Here is a 16,512-nt window from a genome sequence, read left to right as displayed (position 1 = left end):
TGACCGGGGCTTGAACTCCATCTGGCAGGCCCCGAGGGTGCTGGAGCCCCCTGTCCTGCAAGCCAGTCGAGGGTCTGGGCGCTAGGGTCCCTCTGGGCCTGGGGAGGCATTCCCCGGCCTGGCTAGGGTTCGGAACATGGGACCGGGCCTGGGGCTTGAACTCTGTCCGGCAGGTCCCGGGGTGCTGGAGCCCCCGTCCTGCAAGCCAGCCGGGGTTCCGGGCGCTGGGGTCCATCGGGGCCTGCAGAGGCTCTCCCTGGCCTGGGTAGGGTTTGGAAGCTAAGCCCCAAGCCCGCCAAGAGCAGGACGCCGTTTAGGCCCCGGTCGAGCGGGCAAGTGGATTTGTCGAGCCCTGGCCCCAGCCAAGCAGGTTCAGAGCCTCCCCGTGCCAGACTGACGCACCTGAGGGCCCACCGGAGGCCATGCCCGGGCCCCGGCAGCGCATGGGCAGCATATCCCCAGACCTGGTGACCTGGCAGACTGGGAACTGCTGTTACCCTGGCCCTGCCAAGCTCCAGTTCTCTCCCAGGGCTCGACAAATACGACGACCAGATGGCCGGGCTTCCCTGGAAGTCCCTATGAGGTGCCATTCGCCTGCCGGATCCCAGCGAGGGCTCCAGGAGGTCGGGTACTTTCACGCCTTGGGTGCCCTCTGTCACCTCGCGTGCACAGATTACAAGAAAGGGGGTTAATTTTCCTCCGGATTACTAGGGACAGGGTACGCCCGGACGATGTAGTGTGTTTTCAGAACTGGCTCACCGCACGTCTTGAAGCTCTGGCACCACCTCGCCAGGCCAGGTCAGAACGGGCTAGAGCATCGGCGCCGTGGTTTACAATTACACTGGCGGGTAAGAGAAGGCACTGCAAGAAGCTGGAGAGAGCCTGGCGGAGGCAGTATGATACATCTGCCAAGCAGTCCTATAGAGAAGCAGTGAAGGAATATCATAAGGAGATTACGGCAGTGAAAAAATCCTTTTTAGCTAAAAGGATTGAGGAAGCTGACAATTCCTGCAAAGAGATCTTTAAGATTGTAAAAGAATTTGTCTCTCCCTCCTGCTGTGCTCTGACGTCTGTCTTTTCTGAACCATGGATTTCGGAGCTTGCGGCTTTTTTTTCTAATAAAATTCGAACCATCCAGTCGGCCTTGCAAGGAGCCCATAACATCTCAGATCGGGGCTCAGTGGCTGACGGCTCTTTTAATCCATGGTTATATTCACCTGTATCAGACACTAACATCCCTATTCTTGACTGCTTCCCTGTTTTAGAGCCTCAGGTTTCGCTTGACTTATTGACCAACCTGAAATCTGGCTCTCCACTTGACCCTTGCCCTGCCAAGTGTCTTGCGACCTTGGCGCCTGCCCTGAACCCTATCATCAATCCTATGATTAACATGTCTTTGAGTTCGGGAAAAGTCCCCTCATCTTTGAAGCAGGCCTTTGTTCTCCCCCTTATTAAAAAGCGGAATGCAGATGCCAAATTGCACTCCAACTATAGGCCTATCTCCTTGTTGCCCGCCCTGGCCAAAATTGCGGAAAAGCATGTACATTCCACCTTAACCAGCTTTCTAGAGGTTAAGAAGAAGGGTGGAGAAGCGTGGCTCAGTGGTTAGAGGCGGCAGACCCAGAAGCTGAGACCAGGGTTCGGTTCCCCGCCTCAGCGGGTCTCGGGCTCAAAAATTCCACGGACTCAACAATTCTTGCTCTGGTGCCTACTCAACTCACGGGGGTCACACTCTGCGACTCTGGGCAATAGCTTGCTTAATCTCCACTACGGCCCCTCACGGCGGGATGCCTGGCTTTCACCTTGTGGTCACCCTGCCGGGGTTTCTCACAGGGGAATACCAGGACGGGTTCCCTAAGCAAGCACCGGGACGCTCACGGGCAGCCGTGCGCTCTATAAATCCAGCACACATTTACATTTACAATTCCTTACTACATCAGTCTCAGTCGGGGTTTAGATCTAACCTGAGTACTGAAACCGCGTTACTTGAGGTGACGGAGGCTATAAAGGAAACTCTTGACAGGGGTGGAAAGGCCTTGCTCATCATGCTTGATCTGTCGGCGGCTTTCGACACCGTTCCCCACGACCTTCTCCTGATAAGACTCTGGGAGATTGGCCTGAGGGGAACGGTGTTCGAATGGTTTCAATCTTTTCTGGCCGACCGCAGACAAACGACCTGGCCCCCCCCTATTCGCCGCCCCTATGCCGCAGCTGGAGGTGGGAGTCCCGCAGGGCTCCATACTCAGTCCCTCCCTTTTTAACATCTTTATGTCACCTTTGGCGGCTCGGGTGGAGGAGTTAGGGGCTCAGGTCGTGTCCTACGCAGACGATACGCAGCTCCTGTTCACTTGTGACAGGGGCTGTGATTTCGACGGAGTAGCCATCCGGAAATGTTTGGAGTTTGTGTTTGATTGGTTTGGGAAAAGCGGCCTCAAATGCAACTCGGACAAATCCGAGATACTGTTTTTTGGCTGCCCTGCAGACTCAAGATGGAGGCACTGGTGGCCTGCAAACATGTTTCCCCCGGCAAGCGATTCTGTCACAGCTAAGAACCTGGGCATGTTGGTTGATAACACTCTTTCCTTCACGGCCCAGGTTGCTGGCCTGACGGGGAAGTGTTTTGCCATACTAAGGATGTTAAGAAATTTTTTGCCATATCTATCTTTGGAGCACAAGAAGATCACGGTGCAGGCCCTGATAGGATCACGCCTGGACTATGCTAACATCCTCTACCTGGGTCTTCCGGAATATCTGTTGACCCGTCTGCAGATAGTCCAAAATTCGGCAGCTAGGGCAATCTTTGGCCTTACTAGAAGAGCCAGAGCGAGCAACCTCCTTGTGACTCTGCACTGGCTGCCGATCCGAAAGCGCATCGCTTTTAAGGCTTTAACTATAGCCTTCAAGGCGCTCCACAATTTCGGCGCCGGTTATTTGCAGAAAAGGGTCAATTACTACCTACCATCCAGACCCTTGAGGTCGGCTGCCCAGGCCAATGCCATCGTGCTGTCAGTGCGACGTGCGCGCTGTGGAGGCCGCTCTTTTAGCTATCTTGCCCCTCGTCTCTGGAACACTCTGCCCCTGACACTGCGAATGAGCTCCAGTTTGTTTGCTTTTAGAAAGGGACTTAAAACCTATCTCTTTGCTCTGTAGGATGTCTGTGGTTTTGGTGCCGCAGGGCTGTATGATGTTAGTTGCTGGTGTTTGTGTGAGGATCTATAGCGCCGGGACGCTCTTTGAGCAGCTGAGCGCTTTACAAAACCCCCAGTAACATAACATAACATAACATAACATAACATAACATAACACCCCTCCGAGGCTGGTGGTTCTCTGCCAGGGTGACCAGATGGGCTATGCCTGGGTAACACCTCCCTAGGCCACCCGGGGCTTCCTTCTTCCAGGCCAATGGCAAGTCAAATTGCCCAGGAAGGGCTCCATGGCTCTTGGGCAGTCGTCCCCCGGGCGTCTGGGGCTCCATCCCGGCCGACGGCATGGAAAAGTGCCCAGGACGGGCTCCATGCGTCCCTGGCATTCGTCCCCCCGGGCGTCCGGGCCTCCATCCAGGCTGACGGCATGGCAGAGTGCCCGGGTCGGGCTCCATGGTTTCCAGGGTGGTCCTCCCCTGGGTGTCGGGGGGCTCCAGGCCGATGGCATGGAAAAGTGCCCAGGACGGGCTCCATGCATCCCGGGCCTTCGTCCCCCGGGCGTCCGGGGCTACATCCAGGCTGACGGCAATGCAGAGTGCCCGGGACGGGCTCCATGCTTCCGGGGCATTCGACCCCCGGGCGTCTGGGGCTCCATCCAGGCTGACGGCATGGCAGAGTGCCCGGGTCGGGCTCCATGGTTTTCACGGTGGTCCTCCCCTGGGTGTCGGGGGGCTCCAGGCCGACGGCATGGAAAAGTGCCCAGGACGGGCTCCATGCGTCCCGGGCATTCGTCCCAGGACGGGACGGGACGGGGACTGGGTCGGGAGAGTCCAGGCGGCTTCACTTCCATGCCCGGCCATCTGATCGCCCAGATTCCCTCGGCCATCTGGTCGCCCGGATCCCCTCGGGCATCTGGTTGCCCGCAACGCTTTACTATGGGGCGACCAGATGGCCGAAATTCCCTGAAAGTCCCGATGAGGTGCCATTTGCCTCCCGGATCCCAGCGAGGGCTCCATGAGGTCGGGATCTTTCACGCCTTGGGTCTCCTCTGTCACCTCGCGTGCACAGATTACAAGAAAGGGGGGTAATTTCCCTCCGGATTACTAGGGGCAGGGTACGCCCGGACACCCCTCCAAGGCTTGTGGTTCTCTGCCATGGGGACCAGATAGGCTATGCCTGGGCAACACCTCCCTAGGCCACCCGGGGCTTCCTTCCTCCAGGCCAACTGCATGTCAAAGGGCCCAGGACGGGCTCCATGGCTCTTGGGCAATCGTCCCCCGGGCGTCCGGGGCTCCATCCAGGCCGACGGCATGGCAGAGTGCCCGGGACGGGCTCCATGCGTCTCGGGCATTCAACCCCCGGGCGACCGGGGCTCCATCCAGGCTGACGGCATGGCAGAGTGCCCGGGTCGGGCTCCATGGTTTTCACGGTGGTCCTCCCCTGGGTGTCGGGGGGGCTCCAGGCCGACGGCATGGAAAAGTGCCCAGGACGGGCTCCATGCGTCCCGGGCATTCGTCCCACGGGCGTCCGGGGCTCCATGCAGGCCAACGGCATGGCAGAGTGCCCGGGATGGGCTCCATGCATCCCGGGCATTCGACCCCTGGGCGTCCGGGGCTCCATCCAGGCTGACGGCATTGCAGAGTGCCCGGGTCGGGCTCCATGGTTTCCATGGTGGTCCTCCCCTGGGTGTCTGGGGGCTCCAGGCCGACGGCATGGAAAAGTGCCCAGGACGGGCTCCATGCGTCCCGGGCATTCGTCCCACGGGCGTCCGGGGCTCCATGCAGGCCAACGGCATGGCAGAGTGCCCGGGACGGGCTCCATGCATCCCGGGCATTTGACCCCTGGGCGTCCGGGGCTCCATCCAGGCTGACGGCATTGCTGAGTGCCCGGGTCGGGCTCCATGGTTTCCATGGTGGTCCTCCCCTGGGTGTCGGTGCGCTCCAGGCTGTCGGCATGGCAGAGTGCCCGGGTCGGGCTCCATGGCTCTTGGGCAGTCGTCCCCCGGGCGTCCGGGGCTCCATCCAGGCCGACGGCATGGCAGAGTGCCCGGGACGGGCTCCATGCGTCCCGGGCATTCGTCCCCCGGGCTCTTGGGCAGTCGTCCCCCGGGCGTCCGGGGCTCCATCCAGGCTGACGGCATGGCAGAGCACCCGGGTCGGGCTCCATGGTTTTCAGGGTGGCCCCCCCCCTGGGTGTCGGGGCGCTCCAGGCCGATGGGATGGCAGAGTGCCCGGGACGGGCTCCATGCGTCCCGGGCATTCGTCCCCCCGGGCGCACGGGGCTCCATCCAGGCTGACGGCATAGCAGAGTGCCCGGGTTGGGCTCCATGGCTATTGGGCATTCTTCCCCCGGGCGCCCGGGGCTCCATCCAGGCTGATGGCATGGCAAAGTGCCCAGGACAGTCTCCATGCGTCCTGGGCAGTCGTCCCCCGGGCGTCCGGGGTTCCCATCTCCAGGAGGCCAACGGCATGGGCAAAGTACCTGGGAAGGGCTCCATGGGTCCCGGGCAGCCCTCCCCCAGGTGTCCGGGGCACGCACCTCCAGGCCAACGGCAGGTCAAAGTGCCCAGGACGGGCTCCACTGGTCCCGGGCAGTCCTCCCCTAGGTGTCCGGCGCTCCCTTCTCCAAGCCGACGGCAGGTCAAAGTGTGGTAAATAAATAATTACCCTGGCAGAATTTCTAGGCATTAACAAAGTATCATGCATCAAGTGAGAAGCAGAGTCCGTGGTATCTGAGTTAAAATGGGCTTTATTCCAATAACTTGAGTCAAAGGGAGAATATGTTCCATCACCTCTGAGGTTCAGGAAGAGTCTTCTAACAATTATTTACTGAACATAGTATATATACATTTCTTGTACATAAGCTAAGCAGAGCAAGAAAGAAAATGAGATAAGAACATGTGGGTGTACATGAGGGTGTGTACTTTGATGAGTCATAGGTGTGTGATAGGTAGGTGTCATAGGTGGGTGGGTACTTAGGAGGAGTTTGCATGACCAGCTGGAACTCTGCCCTACTTGTGCAACTTTGAGCATGACGTGCAATTGACGTGTAACTGGGAGGAGAGCTGACTTTCAACCTAGTAGAGAGATCTCTTGTGTCAAAGCGACCAGCACATCTAGTACAACTGATATCTAGAGTCAGGGGATGTATTATCTGAAGAAAAGGTTGATCGTCACTAAAAGACAGAGAGGGCATATTTATTCGTTGCATGAGCTTTCTATGGGTGCAAGCACTGTAATTCACTTAAATGGAGACAGAATGGCCATCGGACGGGTTCTGTTTACTTTTCCTCACCGGGCAGGGATGCCACTCTGTACAGCAGACGGATAACTGTTATTCATAATACTGTCTTGGCAGACTTCTTGCTGACGTGACTGCAGCTCAGTATGCCAAGAGTCATGAAAACATTAATTCAGAAAGTGGTTTCAGGCTCAACCAGTACGATATTTATTTAAAAGAGCACAATGCAAAATGCAAATACATGGGCCTTCATTTTAGCTTAACGTTTGGGAGACTTGATGACTTGACTTGCAGGACATGTTTGCAGAGGCCTAGTGATTCAGGCCACTACGGGAAATATGCATGGGTGACATGCACATGACATGTAACATAGGGTATATGTAGTGGACATATTTGGTCAGGCAAAATATAATTTTCCTCATTCCCTCCTTGTCCCCTACATAACCCTTTAGGTTACATCTATATTCATGAGACCGTATAGTTCATCATACAGAATCATTTGTTCATCTTTAACTCTTTGTTTACGTGGATGGGGGACACAGGCAGTGGCACACAGGCCGCAAATCGCCGGACCACACTGCAGACAGAGACAGCAACCAAATACCATAAGTAGGGCCATTCCTAGGAAGGACATAACTTTCCATCCCCATGCAGATATTACACCCCAGAACCAACTGGACCAAGTCCATGTGCCTGGATCTTGATGTATGGCATGAGCAATCTTGTGGAGCCTTGTTATTGCTTCGTACACAGATGGTGCATTATCTGGGATGAAAATGCAACAACTAGATCGGATGACTCTACAAGCTCCGCCCCTATCCGCCAAGATGACGTCTAGAACGAGGCGGTTTTGAAGAACGACAAGTCTAATAGCAGACTGTTCCTGAGTCAAGTTCGCCAGGGCAGATGCAGTTACATTTACAACTGTTTCAAGAGTCCTTGTTAACCTGCGTATCAGTTTACTGTTTTGGACGGGACCTATGAAGAAAAAGAATCCTTTGTTGAAATCTGTATATTGCTCCCAAGCTGTTTCAGTCTGATCGATCCCTGCAGAATCTGTCTCTCTCTTTTGTCTAACATGTTCTACTCGTGAATCTCTATGATAATTTGATGGGGCTAGAAAAACGGGTGGCAATAAGAATGCTATATAACAAGTCCCACCCCAGTCTAAGGGCAGATGTACATAGGCTGTCTGACCACAAATGAAATAGGTATGGCGTGATGTTTTGAAAGAAGAAAGTCCGTTATCATCAAACTCTACTACAGTGTTACACTCACTGTGTCCCATATGTACTGAGCCTTTCTTACTAACACATAAATCACCTTTTGCTGGCAGGACTGATATAAACGGTGGACCTGTGTTTTGCTTGGGCTGAACGTTTAACATTATAAAATTAACGGATGCATTTCCCTGTTCGTACTCTTCATTCTCTAAATCGGTTCCCTTTCTTTGGGGGAATCCGTCTTTGTCTGGAAAGCATGCTTCATTCATTACTTTATTCAGGTTTCCATATATCCAGCCACCTGGATAAGCTATGTACCTTCTATCTATTGATGTCATTAGAGCAAACCATGCTCCACACGAACCATTGTGTGAGAACGGTAAAGGGTAGAAGGGCAAGACTCCCTTCGTTTCTTGATATGGAGGCAGTTGGCCACATACCCAGCAATCAGTTGCATTGCTGGTCTGGTGAGAATGGTGTAACATTCGAATAAATGTATTGTTACGCAGTGCAAGTCGATATGACAATTCATGAGGTGGCAGGTCACTAAATGTGTGCTCTGCGGTGCTGTTACTGGAAGATTGTATATGTGAGGAAATAGGAAAGAAAACATGTAGCAATAAACTAACACCAATTATAACAATGCACAGAATAAAAAGGATGATCAAAGTAACTATACATCTACTGCGTAATACCTTGCAGTACTTTTCCTTCTTATCTCTCTTCTTGCTATTCTCATATGTGATCTTATGCATGTCAGAATCGAGTCTAACCGATTCACCACCGGGTGGGCTTAAACAATTAAACTACGTCTGACTTACTAGATCTTACTCTAGACCTATACTCTTGCTGAGGGGTATTTTCTAGCAAAGTTCAGTGTTCTTTATAAAAGTTCCAAAGTTCCAAAGTTCCAAAGTTCCAAAGTTCCAAATAGTGATGAAGGTGAGTTCGGCCTTTACATCCTTCCACCAACTTCGGCGTCTTCCAACGTGGCTCAAGGGGACTTGAACGATCAAAAATCCGGACACAAGTATAGAATCCTCTGGTGCTATGGCATGTTCCTTGACCTGGGTGTTGTCAGGGAAGGCAGCAGCAACCTGTGAACAACAAGAGAGTAGTGCAGAAATCAAGGAAGCCAGGTAATCTGTCAGCATGTTACTGTCAACATCAGTTATTTTCTTTGGCATAGGCGTACCCCACATATATACTCCATAAGGAGATAGGCCTGTTCTGGAATGAGCTACCATTCGCATGTAAAAGAGGGCAACCGGCAAGGCCACCATCCAATCCACGCCTTTTTCTGTACAGATCTTAGCAACTTTTGTCTTAATTGTCTGATTATGTCTTTCTACAAGGCCTGCGGCTTCTGGGTGTCTGACACAATGGAATTTCCATGTATAACCTAACAGAAGGGACACTTGTTTAATTAGTTCAGAGAAGAATGGCTGATCGTTATCTGAATAGATCACGTGAGGTAGATCACATGAGGTGATTCATATCTGGGGAAGTACTGCGTACTAATTGTCTGGCTGTTGTAACAGCAGTATAATCTGGAACTGGATATGCTTCTGTCCATCTAGACAGTGCACACACAACTACTAGGACATACTTGTTAAACCTCTACATCTGTCCATTTGGATATAATCCATCTGGAGAACTTCAAAAGGGTGGTCAAGAGGATGAAATCCGCCTTGTTCCACCGGAATGCCTTTACCTGGATTGAACTGGCAATAGATCATACATGTTCGCTGCTTGTTAAACCAAATGTTCTGTAAGCTGTCTAGCATTGCCTTCTCTCCCAAGTGTGTTGGACTATGTGCTGTGCTTATGATTACTTGTATCATAGAATCTGAAACCATGTGCTTTTTCCCTTAGTCATCCAACCTTGGTCAGTCTGGACCCCTCCTTGTAAAAGTCCATCTCTTTATCTCATCTGTGGTGGCATATGTCTGTATGTCGAGTACATCTTGAGTGGGATCCCTGACTGTCATACATGTTGTCAGTAATGGTACCTCTGTCCTTGTCGTGTCTGTTGGTGTCTGTACCTTTGGTATGAGCTTTGCATTTCAGGATAGAAATGGCTGTAGGTAAATGTATGGCCTCTAACAGGGCCTGAATAAGCTGGCTGTGCTGAATCTTGGTCCCATGGGAGGTCTCAAGAAACCTCTCTCTTCCTCCTCAGAACCCCGAAATCATGAACAACGTCAAAAGCGTATTGTGAGTCAGTATAAATGTTTACTTTCAAGTGCTTAGCTCTTATGCAGGCTTGTGTCAGAGCAATGAGCTCTGCTGCTTGTGCAGACAGTGTGTCTATTTCCTGTGGTCACAGCATAGGCTGCTACTGATTCTCCTGCACTTGTTCTCATGCATGAACCATCCACATAGAGTGTCAGGTCAGGGTCTGGGAGTACAATATCTGTCAGGTCTTGTCTTGGTCTTGTCACTATATTCATAACTTTCACACAGTCATGTGGTGGTGCATTTACTGTACTTGAGGGCAAAAGTGTTGCAGGATTCAGAATATTACAACGTCTGATCTCTATGTGTGGTTGAAATAATGTCAGTCCATATCCTGTCAGTCTCGCTACAGTCAAATGTAAAAATAAATAAAAATAAAAAAGCATAAAAAAGCATAAAATGTTTACTGTAACATGGAGTCGCTTAAAACTGGCGCTTGACATAATGCTCTTTTTAATTCCTCAAATGCCAAGGTGTGTTCTTGTGTCCTAGGGAGTACAGTCAGAGTAGTTGCCTCCTGTGTAGTTAACTGTATGAGTGGTTTGGCTAGATATGCATACTGGGGAATCCATTGCCTGCAGTATAGCTGTATACCTGGTGTACCCTCCTTGGAAAGCAAGTGTTGTACACCACTTGCTTTTCACAGAAAGTGTAAGACTGTCAGAGATGCAATGTCACAGTCTGGTACTGATCTTGCTGTAATTAGAATGTCGTTTATGTGCTGTATCAGTGCTGTGTTGGTAGGCATGTAAACACTGACCAGCTGAAGCTTTAACCCTTGACTGCAAATGCTAGGACCCTATGTCATCAATCCAGCAAAAATGAATTACATAAAAATAAATAAATAAATAAAAATGAATTTTCAATTCAAAAGCACAATTTTTATTTTGGGGGAACCTCAAACAAACGCCCACGAACCTCTTTTAACCTCTAAGTTAAGTGGAGCCTCGTTCCAAAAGCTCTGCAGTTTATACTAAAATCCTACTCTAAATCTTGGGAATAGTATGACCATACTACCTACAATATGCTCTCTAAATGTATTTGAATAAAACCAAAGTATTCTTGTCATAGACAGAAGGCCTAGAGCCTCGCCACGCCTCACCTCTTTTGAGAAGCAGCCCCTCCCTCTAGAATTATGTTCGCGCTCGGAGTTTTGAATCAATTCCAAGTCGGGCTACACTGTGATCTAAAATTGAATGACTGCCAGATGCTGAACCCATTGCAAGAGCAAGACTCCTGCCAATTATTCTGTTTACACTATTGAAGGAAAAACTTATTCATTTGCAAGCGTGAATTTATCTGAAGTCAATGAAGCTTTTAGTGTTGACTGTAAGGAAGAACAATTTTCTTTTGTACACGTCAGAGGGGCTGGGGAGGTAACTTCACTACGAACTCACTCCTTGCTCACCTACCCCTCCCCTCAGAGCCAGGAGCTGGCTCAGTGTCAAACATCACTAAGAGGCGACAAGCCTCTCACTCGTCTCTGCTTCTCTAAAATTGGGTCGCTGCCAACGCTGAGCTCATTGAAAGAGTCAAGTGTCTGCCAAGTTCCTTAAAGAGTGAGCTGCAAGCCTCCTCCCTCCACATTCGAAGGAAGCTAGTGTAAGTCTGATGAGCAGCCCTCCCTTTACATAAACAAAAGGATCGCGGAAAGAATTGGAGTATGGCCAATATCAACAAGACAGGCACAGCTCGCTCCAAGAGGGAGTAGCCCTCCCTTTACATAAACATCTGTCCCTGGGAGTCAGCCAGGAGAAGTTATTCAGCCACTTCAAGGTCGAAAAACACATTCCTTGTACGTCATAACATATCTCTTCCCAGGCCAGAACCATTATTCTCTAACTAACTGAAGCAAATTTAAAACGTGTTAAAAAGTAAATTAATAAAGACATGTATTTTTCTGTAACTGAGTGACATGCTAGCATTTCAAAACAATTCTGTACTGCTACTTAAAATCTCCACTTTCTAAAAAACACTTTTGTCTAACTAATTCAGCTAGAAGGCAAGACATTTGAAACATGGGCATTTGTTTAGCATGCAAATTAACACACAAATATGGAACAATGTGCTTCTGCACACAAGGCTATGCATTTTGTAGTTGAGAAAAAGAAACAAATTATCATGGACTGTTGGGTTGGGACTGTTCTCTGCATACATCAATTGATTGATCCTATTTTCCAAGTCTTGTTTAATGAACACTGCTTTTACCGTGCAAGTATTACCTTTCTATCAGCAGCCTGTCAAAGTACATAGGTGAGCCTTTAAATGCATATTAAACTAACGTAGGGGACACATAGCAATGCATTAAGATGGTAGTGTATTATAGCTATCAAAAATGCCACGTTCATTAATTTACAAATAGCCACTTTCCTAATTAAGCGTGCACGCTCTTCTATTCTACCTATTAAAAGGGCCAGATCCATCATTTCGCAAAAAAACATGTTTTCAATTGAGTGGATTAACTGTCACTAGGCTATTCTAAAGGGCAGCTTGCATTGGGAAAAATAATAATTCATATTTTGTAGAAACATCCCTATTTAAACAAAAAACACTGTTGCATTACACTAATTTAAAGCACATTCTCTAATGGGTCTGTTTCATATTTTCTTTCCAACCGTGAAAACATTGAAGCACTCTTTGTGCAAACCCTTATCTCAATTCGACTGGTCTATTTACAACTATACCGACCCCCGAAGCCAAACACATTAAATCAAGTGTTCCAAGGCAAACCTTTTACAAACACACTTCTTTACTCTCCATTTCCCGAAATACGCCCATTGGATAACATGGCAAATCGCACCTCCACACAAAACATGCTTTTTCCACTACTTCCACAGCTCAGGTCCTTTTCAAATTTGGATTCACAGTAGTCCAAGCTATTCCCTAAATCCTCACCAAAAAGCAACCAAATCCCTCCACTGGAACGGGTACGAATTTCCGCTCAAAAACACGCCCCCCCCGCAAACACCAAAAACGCCAAAATCCCTCAACACCTTGTTGATCAGCATGTTAAAACAAATACTGCCTACTCAGTACAAGATATTAACTCTTTGGCAGCTGAAGCACAATCATTTCCCAATGACTGCAGTACATGGGAAAGTCATGAACTCATCTCTCCACGTTATCACAGAACACGTACGCACATCTTCAAAACATTTTCTCCAAGTACTTGAAAGAGATCCAGCTCTCTCCTGACTAACGTAATGATAACAAGCTCTGCACAAAACATAGCCACATGGCGCTATTCACAAGCCATATTTACAAGAAACTCAACATGTCACAAAAATGACACGCTATTCACAAGGCATATTTACAAGGCGCTATACTTAGGAAAATTCAACATACTACTCACAAGTCTTAATCACAAGGCGCTTATTCACAAATAAACCAACTAGTTACTCACAAGGCACTTTCGCAGTCCAGAAGGGACTCGTCTAGATACAAGGAAATGAACTCTTCAGATGCTGTCGACTTATTTTACATACTCTAAAGGGTACAGGTGGTGGCGTTCTCTACCTACTGGGTCTTACTGAGGTGGTCACTTGAACTAGTTCTTCTGACAGGGTGGGATAAATACCAGTAATGACGGAATTTCTTTCTCTAACAGTCTGTTCTGTCTTGACCTGTTCCCCCTTACCCCGTAGTTCTTTTTCTTTGGCTTTATTTTTTCTCTGCTTGATTTAGTTCTCTCTGCTTTATTGAATTCTTTCTCTGATCTCCTGTGTCACTCTTTGCGCCATAACTCAATAGCGTCTTTCTGAGAGGGTCTTGACCTTTTAACACATATCATGACCAGGTGTGTCTCTAACAATTGGTTCTGTCGGGGATTGAACAATTTTTGGCTACACAACGTGTATTTCTTATAACTTTTCTCATTTAGTTATACCTAGACTTATTTGTATATGAAAATCACACACCACACATTTTGAAATATCAAAAAAGAGAAAGGTTCTGATTCAACAATCCCTTTATACAAATTAATTTTTAACATTTAAAAAGGCAGTCCATACATTAGAATTACAAAGCCAAGTGCATAAGTGAATAAATTGTGATCACGTGGTTTAAGTGTATAATACAATGAAACAATTTGAAGCTAAAGTTAAAAGGAATATAGGTCCAAAATTAGTTTCACTTTTCACAGACAGTACAATTATTTCTGTTTTTCTGCTGTGATACAACAGGGACCAATTCGTGAATTTACGTCGACGTTTCGACCCAGGGGGTGCGGTGCTGTCTTATTAGCGACCAGTTCGGATCTTCATCAGGACGGAAGGAAGAAGGGACAACCTAAAATTAAAAAGGTGTGCCTGTTTTAGTGTGGAGTGTGTGAAATTAACAAGTCGGTGATAACAAACTCTGTTGAATTGCTCACCTGGAGTTTCTTTTTTGGGGGGGGTTGGGGCGTCCTATTTCTGCCTCAACGTAGATTATTCTTGCGTTGAGGCAGAAATAGGACGCCCCAACCCCCCCCCACACACCTTTTTAATTTTAGGTTGTCCCTTCTTCCTTCCGTCCTGATGAAGACCCGAACTGGTCGCTATTGGTCCCTGTTGTATCACAGCAGAAAAACAGAAATAATTGTACTGTCTGTGAAAAGTGAAACTAATTTTGGACCTATATTCCTTTTAACTTTAGCTTCAAATTGTTTCATTGTATTATACACTTAAACCACGTGATCACAATTTATTCACTTATGCACTTGGCTTTGTAATTCTAATGTATGGACTGCCTTTTTAAATGTTAAAAATTAATTTGTATAAAGGGATTGTTGAATCAGAACCTTTCTCTTTTTTGATATTTCAAAATGTGTGGTGTGTGATTTTCATATACAAATAAGTCTAGGTATAACTAAATGAGAAAAGTTATAAGAAATACACGTTGTGTAGCCAAAAATTGTTCAATCCCCGACAGAACCAATTGTTATCTAACATTGTGTACCCAGGTTCTGAGGGTTACTGGGTTACCCCATTACAAGTAATGGGCAGGTGTGTCTCTAGGCCGGATATTAACTGTCTATTCTAGTATACCCTTTCTGGTCCCTATCTGACGTAACTTTGAAAACAGTGGCATGTTGAAATCAACACAATGGAAACACAATACACAAAAATAGACTGAAACAATCAACAACCATTCACACTAAACAATTTAAACACTGAAACAGATACAGATACAACCTAAACTGATACAGAGAGTTAAACATGTACTTGAAAAACAGTTTGTGCACTGAAAATACAGTACAACCATACCGGTCTCAGAAATGAGACATGTCTTTACCGGGCCCACGTTTAACCGTGGGCCCGTCTTGACCGTTCTCATTTAAAATGAGCCCGTCTTGAACTTGATGCATTCCCCATAGTGGTACTCACCGGGAAAGCAGAACTTGAAACTTGAAGGCCTCGGAAACTTGACTTGACTACGCTTGCGCCTTGGAACAGGTGGACCTCTGGAGACCTCGGACCTTGCTCTCTCACGGGCTGGGCCTCTGGTTGAGACGATCCGCGTTCCTCACCGCCTCGAATGGATGCCTGGTCGCAGTCCGTCCTCCTCCTGGGCCTGAGGGAGTGGCAGGAAGTCCTGCTGGAGCGCTTTGAAGTCCGTCACGGCTGTAGAAGGGGGCAAAGACTAGACCGACAACTCCGGCGAGTGGGGAAAGGGATATGTTCCTATTCGGGCGCCAAATTATGTGGTAAATAAATAATTACCCTGGCAGAATTTCTAGGCATTAACAAAGTATCATGCATCAAGTGAGAAGCAGAGTCCGTGGTATCTGAGTTAAAATGGGCTTTATTCCAATAACTTGAGTCAAAGGGAGAATATGTTCCATCACCTCTGAGGTTCAGGAAGAGTCTTCTAACAATTATTTACTGAACATAGTATATATACATTTCTTGTACATAGGCTAAGCAGAGCAAGAAAGAAAATGAGATAAGAACATGTGGGTGTACATGAGGGTGTGTACTTTGATGAGTCATAGGTGTGTGATAGGTAGGTGTCATAGGTGGGTGGGTACTTAGGAGGAGTTTGCATGACCAGCTGGAACTCTGCCCTACTTGTGCAACTTTGAGCATGACGTGCAATTGACGTGTAACTGGGAGGAGAGCTGACTTTCAACCTAGTAGAGAGATCTCTTGTGTCAAAGCGACCAGCACATCTAGTACAACTGATATCTAGAGTCAGGGGATGTATTATCTGAAGAAAAGGTTGTTCGTCACTAAAAGACAGAGAGGGCATATTTATTCGTTGCATGAGCTTTCTATGGGTGCAAGCACTGTAATTCACTTAAATGGAGACAGAATGGCTATCGGACGGGTTCTGTTTACTTTTCCTCACCGGGCAGGGATGTCACTCTGTACAGCAGACGGATAACTGTTATTCATAATACTGTCTTGGCAGACTTCTTGCTGACGTGACTGCAGCTCAGTATGCCAAGAGTCATGAAAACATTAATTCAGAAAGTGGTTTCAGGCTCAACCAGTACGATATTTATTTAAAAGAGCACAATGCAAAATGCAAATACATGGGCCTTCATTTTAGCTTAACGTTTGGGAGACTTGATGACTTGACTTGCAGGACATGTTTGCAGAGGCCTAGTGATTCAGGCCACTACGGGAAATATGCATGGGTGACATGCACATGACATGTAACATAGGGTATATGTAGTGGACATA

The sequence above is a fragment of the Lissotriton helveticus genome, chromosome 12 (genome assembly GCF_964261635.1).
Source record: "Lissotriton helveticus chromosome 12, aLisHel1.1, whole genome shotgun sequence".
Classification (NCBI taxonomy): Eukaryota; Metazoa; Chordata; class Amphibia; order Caudata; family Salamandridae; genus Lissotriton; species Lissotriton helveticus.
The sequence above is the reverse complement of the archived record's forward strand: the minus strand, read 5'-3'. Positions refer to the sequence as shown.